The sequence below is a fragment of the Hordeum vulgare genome, chromosome 3H (genome assembly GCF_904849725.1).
Source record: "Hordeum vulgare subsp. vulgare chromosome 3H, MorexV3_pseudomolecules_assembly, whole genome shotgun sequence".
NCBI lineage: Eukaryota > Viridiplantae > Streptophyta > Magnoliopsida > Poales > Poaceae > Hordeum > Hordeum vulgare.
In genome coordinates this window covers 130,625,051-130,630,909 of record NC_058520.1, presented here as the reverse complement: position 1 = coordinate 130,630,909, position 5,859 = coordinate 130,625,051, and the positions used below count along the sequence as shown (strand labels likewise).

The 5,859-nt window shown below is 36.8% G+C and overlaps 1 long non-coding RNA gene across 1 annotated transcript; it reads right to left on the bottom strand.

Moving 5' to 3' along the window:
- Positions 1 to 4,388: 4,388 nt before the first annotated feature.
- LOC123439674 lies at positions 4,389 to 5,484 on the bottom strand. The gene is made up of 3 exons (XR_006630138.1): positions 5,411 to 5,484; positions 5,088 to 5,174; positions 4,389 to 4,554 (listed from the first exon to the last, which is right to left on the bottom strand). It is a non-coding gene; the product is annotated as an uncharacterized LOC123439674 (long non-coding RNA).
- Positions 5,485 to 5,859: the final 375 nt, after the last annotated feature.

Sequence of the window (5,859 nt, the reverse complement as noted above, 5' to 3'; positions counted from 1 at the left end):
TGACCTACCATATATTTATTGTAAAATTGTACAAAATCATTTTTCTACATATTAGGACATATTTAATGTACAATTGACCAAATTGTTGGGTGTTAAAGGCTTTTATCGACCTTTTGTGAAAAAGACAAATTTTCGTTAAATTAGTTGGAAGCGGGTCAAATTTGAACTGCAGCTACATTATAGTTTGCTCTTTATTTTTCGCAAAAATAATTTCTAGATACACAAGTATCTATTTAATCAGAGAAACACCAAAATATTTCCAAGATTCAACCACTAGGTAGAAACGGTCATCCCCGCTATTTTGACCGCATTTTGAAATGGCCATGAAAAATTCAAAAAACATCAAAAAAATGGAAAACCTTTGCATTGTGTCATTATATGTGACAAATTTACCAGGAAAAATAATAAAATTGTAATACGACAATTATTTTTAAAAAGTGTTCTCATAAATGGGCTATCATGTGTGAAGATTTATAGTTTTCAAGCCAAATGACCAATCTTATGACCACATTCATTGCATAGTTTATTCAAATGATATAATATTATGCACAACGGTGTGTATTGGAATGGCAAACAACATTGATTAAGGAAGTTCTCATTTTCCTTGTATGTAAAAATCATTTTCCATTTTTCAAGGGTCCAAAATGAGTTTTTTGTGAAGGGCCTATCATATATTTGTTTCAAAATTGTACCAAATTATTTTTCTAAAATACTAGGACACGTTTAATTTATAATTGACAAAATGCTTGGGTGTTAAAAGCTTTTATCCACCCCTCGTGAAAAAGACAAATTTTCATCGAATTAGCTGGAAGCGGGTCAAATTTGAACTGTAGCTGCATTATAGTTTGATATTTATTTTCCTCAACAATCATTTATAGGTACATAATAATCTATTTAATCATAAATACATGGTTTGGTGTCTTGACGTCGAGGTTTGAAAGGTGGTCGACGGCCCCAACTCCAGAGCGCGTAAACTTGCATGCCAGCCACGTGGTCACCGCCTGACCGTTATGTTGCCACATGCTCCGGGTGGAATAGGCATGTCTGGTAGGTTGGAAAATCCCTTGGTAGGTGTTAGGAAGAAGAATACAATAGAAGAATCTCATGAGGAGACCAAACTGATCTCAAACATGAATTAGCAGCCAAGTGTTTGATTAGCGGTGCGGGAAATGCACATAGACAATGAGCCTAAATTTTGGATGAGGATGATCATCTACTAAGGACACTCTCTTGGAAAAATTTTAGCTCAAATGGATGAACCTAGATGACACTTGTTTTGCAAAGTACCACACTTTGGAAAAATATTGATGTTGAAGCTGGGATCAAATGAATGAATGTATTGAGCTGAAATTTGGTGTATGATGCTAATTTAGGCATATGAAGGTACTGTAAAAAATTTATACCATTTCGACATGCCAAAGTGATACTTCCTTCACAATGTGTTAATCCAAACAGAAAATGGTAATTGAAACTAGGCTCACATACATGATTGGATTGAGATGAAATTTGGAGGAGGATGATAACTTGGGCACATTAAGGCACTGTAATAATTTCATAAATTTTGGATACACAAAAATTGTACTTCCTTCACAATGCTCTCTACTGAACAGAATATTAGGAAAAATATTGACGGAAACTAACCGAATTAAATTAGCTAAAATTTGGTGGAGTTATGTTTTATGGTAATTTTTATTCCCTGGTAAATTTTCATCAACTACTAGATCATGATTGGCGCGCGTTGCTGCGCCCGTCTAATTTTTCAATAAAGTAATAGTAATTTCAAAAATAGATAGACATGGAAGAATTGGATTCCTATTTTCATGAAAGAAGTTATGAACCTACACCAATATTTATTATATTATATATCTATCATGTTGTATATTTTCCGGGTCATGTTGACCATCCTCTTAGTTCCATGTCTACCAAGTTTTTTCTAGCATCTCATATATTGGATAATAAATTTACAACATAGGCATTTCATGACCATGAAGTGCCAAGAAGTGTCGTGCAACGAAAGTGGAAACAAATGGCATTTCATGAAACTGATCACTATAGTAATCTTGCCAAAGCTTCTCAGCAAAACACATCGAAATAATAGTGGTGTGACATCCTTGCAAAAGCCTATTTTCTCTTAGTTACATGTATAAGTGACATCAGCAATACAATTAAAGTATGGAGTATATGGATTAATGTGGAAAGCTGCAATGCTTTCACTGGATGGTTGAGCTCCTCAACCTTTGGTGTACTCCCAATACTTGCGCCATGTATATTTGTACAGGAAAAAAGATCAGTGGAAATACTACATATACGGAACCAAAATACAACCGTGACCTTTCTGTTTAGATCAACACAAACGAACATTCTGTATAAATAACAGTCCAAGACACAACAAATAATGTTTGGTGAGCCATTTGGCCCCACTTGTTTATGGACATACATTACAAACTTATAACTATATAAAAACTATACAAAGATGAGCGCACTTTATTTTTATCTAGGAAGAAGCTACACGATCAATGTTAGCTTTAGTTGGTTCACTGCATGTATAGAAATCATCGACACTTACGGTCGCAACGGCATTAGTCTCCATCAAATCTAATGAACAAGAACATGAACATATGTGAGGACTAAACTGGACTAAATTAAATATGCACCATAAAGAGAAATATCATTACAAATTTGTACACAACCAGATAACCGATGTAGATGTTTCAAATAAGACAATCATAGTAGGAGGATCCATTTGGCAAAAAAAACATAAAATGTAAGAGCTATAATGCAAGGAAAAGATAATTCGAGAAATGAAAGGACCATACAATTTGAACAACTACTCATCCAAATACCTTAAGAATCAGGGAATTCTTTATTGCAAATACTAACATAAGAAGAAATAAATGGTGCCTAAAATTCTTTATTCCAAATCATAATGCTAATAATTTGGCATATCATTATTGTACTGCAAGATGCAGCGGCAAAGTAGAGTGATCATGGTCATTCCATCGTTGTCTATCAATGTCGAACTCTAAACACACAAAGTCCTTTCTAAATCGTTTAGCAAACTCTTCTTCAATTTTATAAGCCACTTTTCAAGTGTATCAAGAAGTACTTTATTGCAAGGAAACATGGCACCCAATTCAGGCGGGCATGATTGCCGGCCATACGAAGCATTACTCTTCCAACACTTTTTTAGTGTGACGACTAGTCTGGACAAAAAATGGAAAAATTGACATAAATATTTGTCACAAAAGATACGCACTTTACCTATATATTGTAACCCATAAGCCTAACATGTTTGTAATTTAAAATGTATGGCTACCATATTCTCTTATTTAGAGAAACCAAACAACAAACTGGGTTCGTACTTCATACATACAGAATCTACGATAATAACAATAAAGGAATAACACATGAGAAGTCGAGCGACATGGCTCTTATTCCTCGGAGAACATAATAGATATTTATTCAAAGCTGAGATGATCCACTGGAAAGAACGTCCACAAGGAGAACACCAAATTAAAAGAGCATTCAATATTTTGTAACAAAAATAATATAGAGTTGGATATACATTTGCATGAAGAATTGTTTTACTTGACAGAAAATCAGCAACTTGACATCCCTATCCTATTTTGCTCGGTTCAATAATAGCTTGTTGGACATCACTATTGAAAGTTGTGCGATTCCGTGCTGAAGTGTGTGTTTCCTGTTGCTTGGGAGAGCCCAACCACATGAATACATGAGCAACGAAATAACATTTCTTGCAAAAACGGATAACCTGCAATCCCTGCTAAAGCAGAACGACTAAAATCATGATCATAGTAAGATGATATTTTTCTAAAATGAGGAATCAATCTCCGAGCACCTCCTTTAGAAGGCAGCATTTCGCAAAAAATGTCTCGAAGTCCATACACTTAGCTCTAAAGAGACTACTCATAGCAGCAACCCATTGGCACAGATCAAACCTGTTTTGTGTGATCCATGAAGATAAATTTCGCTCCATGGAGGATCATATCGAAGGGTAACATAATCTGCAGAGTCGTATAGACACATGTTGGTCCAGCGCTGACCCTCTCGGATAATGTTCCGTCGCACTGAAAAAATGTGATAGGGCACATCCTTTTTATTGAATTGAACCACACTGAGGCCTGCAAAATAAGGATTAGCTAAAAGAGAGATGCACATAGGTAGGACGCAGAGATCAGGATAATAAACCAGGCCTATACATGGTGATGTGAGCTATATATGCTTACGCTTTTTCAGGAAAGCATGAAGGCAACATATGAAGAGCATCATATTCTATTTTATGAAGAGCCTCTATATGCATAAATTGAAAAGTAGATGCACATTTTTAAGGATTTCTTGGTGGATCTTGTCTGCATCACCGAGCATGGCACTGCAAGCAGGGTCCCAAACAATCAATGCACAATAGTGGGCCTGACCATGCTCCTTACATACATTGACAGAGTTTGCCTATGACTTCAACAAATCTCTTCATGAAAAAAGCTCCTTCCAGAAATACTTCATTCCTTTGTACGCATTAACGCCCACAGAAGCATCCTGCCATGGGAAAATGCAAACATGTATAAAGATCTTGTTTTCTTTCCAGCGAGAACGGACATGAGAAAACAATCATTTATAAAAATAGCTCTATTAAATTAATATAAATTACTTGCTCGAAGGCCTTAAAACGTTGTCAGAATAACATCTATCTGAAGCCAAAAAAAGAACTTGATAGACCATGGTAAATGAGGCATGCAATAAATGCCAACAACTTTATGATAACTAAGAATGGAGTATCGAATGTTAAAATAGATAAATCAAAGATTGAATTTTAGATTCATTATTCAGCGGTAGATCATAATCATATTTGTTCTAAAAAAACTAAAAGATCCAAAGTATGTACCTAAATAAAATAGCAAGATGAATGAACTGGTATACTGACCAACACGTGTTGTGTGCAGTGCGCATCATGATCGCCAGTATATGACAGTGCCACACCACACACACCCAACCCTTTCCTCTTCAATCATGCTAAGTAATCAATGGAGAAAGAAAGCATGAATGCGTTCCATTCATAAACGTGCTCGTACCTCGGCCAAACATTGCGAACCAACCCATCTGATGGGATCCCTCTAGCAGCTCCAAAGATAATGGCGGATGCACGCTTGCTTGCCTGCCTGCAGGGTAGATTGATTCTGTTATATCAAGTCAACTTTGGCATGGGTTTACATAATTAGCAAGTAGTACAAGTAACAGTTGCCGCGAGCATCATTATTTGCTACATGATCGATGGGGTTAGTAGTTCCAATTTCAAAACCAAGAGGCGCATGTTGCATTCCATCGAGTTTGTTTGATAAGTAGAGTAGTCAGATATTTCTGGAGGAAGGAGTTGGGAACCAATTTTCTTGCTCACCTGTGTCGTCTCCTGCGACCTTAGTTGGTCAACGGGCTCTATGTCCTGGACCTTTCCTGGTAAGAAGGTCCACTAAGCTGGCCAGCTCTTGGGGACAGCTCTGAATTTTGCTCTTTGCTTTGCCCAGATGCAGTACTTCCTGATGATGTGTGGCGGCTGGAGAATGCCATCCTTACGTACTATGCCATATGCATTTGGTCATGATTAAATTAAGTTTGGCTCAGAAACCATGGCTAGATCATTGTGCCGTGGAGTAGTTCAGTGGGTCTAAATCTGATGTCCACTCTTTTCATGCTAGGAACACAAACATTGTCAAACCGGTGTCAAACAAATTTCTTATGGTATCGCTGCCCAGCCAACAATATTTTAATGCACTCGGCATCGACCACGTCGATTTAGGCAAAGATCGAACCTATAGAAGACCTCGCCCTCTTGTCCTCCGGTTCCAG